The following is a 592-nucleotide window of genomic DNA, read 5'->3' on the forward strand; positions in this document are numbered from 1 at the left end:
TATGAAGTGTAAGCGTCTCGTATAGATGGCACTTAATACCTTTGAGAATTGTACTTTTGTTGATCCGTGGGACGTCGTAGCTTGTATCTGAAGGAAATAGGATGTTCGTATTCCGTATAACCAGGACGCCACATGACAATATGGTCATTTCGTGTTAACATAAAAAGCATTCATAAAATAATTTGTTTTTACCCTCTGCTCTACGAATACCAGTGCACTTAGAAAAAATAATTCAGGAACCAAGGATCAGCCTATTTTGACAAAACTTTCAATTAAGAGTGAACATATTTTTCAAAAATATGCATGTTACGTCTCACACAAGAAGTTTTACAATGATTCATGTTTGATGTTTATGGCTGTAATACGAATAATTTCAGATAGTGGCCTCAACATGGTCAGTCAAACACTTAACAATAAAAGATCTAAAAGTTGGTATATTGCTACAAGTAGTATACAGTATTTCTGGACATCCATCATCTTGTTGAGGTCTGTCTGTTGGACGTGTTGGACCCGACTGTGTAGGTTGTGTTTCCAGAAACAAACAAGACGATGGATAATGTCCATGCACTGCATGCTTCACATGCAGCCCCCC

General features: G+C 37.5%; 1 long non-coding RNA gene across 1 annotated transcript in view; it reads right to left on the reverse strand.

Moving 5' to 3' along the window:
* LOC111864213 overlaps nt 1-575 on the reverse strand; it is a 29,763-nt gene extending 29,188 nt beyond the window's left edge. Inside the window, exon 1 of the long non-coding RNA XR_004512999.1 lies at nt 40-575. This is a non-coding gene — a long non-coding RNA (uncharacterized LOC111864213). The remainder of the gene's footprint in view (nt 1-39) is intronic.
* Nucleotides 576-592: the final 17 nt, after the last annotated feature.

Source organism: Cryptotermes secundus, unplaced genomic scaffold (genome assembly GCF_002891405.2).
Source record: "Cryptotermes secundus unplaced genomic scaffold, Csec_1.0 scaffold3026, whole genome shotgun sequence".
NCBI lineage: Eukaryota > Metazoa > Arthropoda > Insecta > Blattodea > Kalotermitidae > Cryptotermes > Cryptotermes secundus.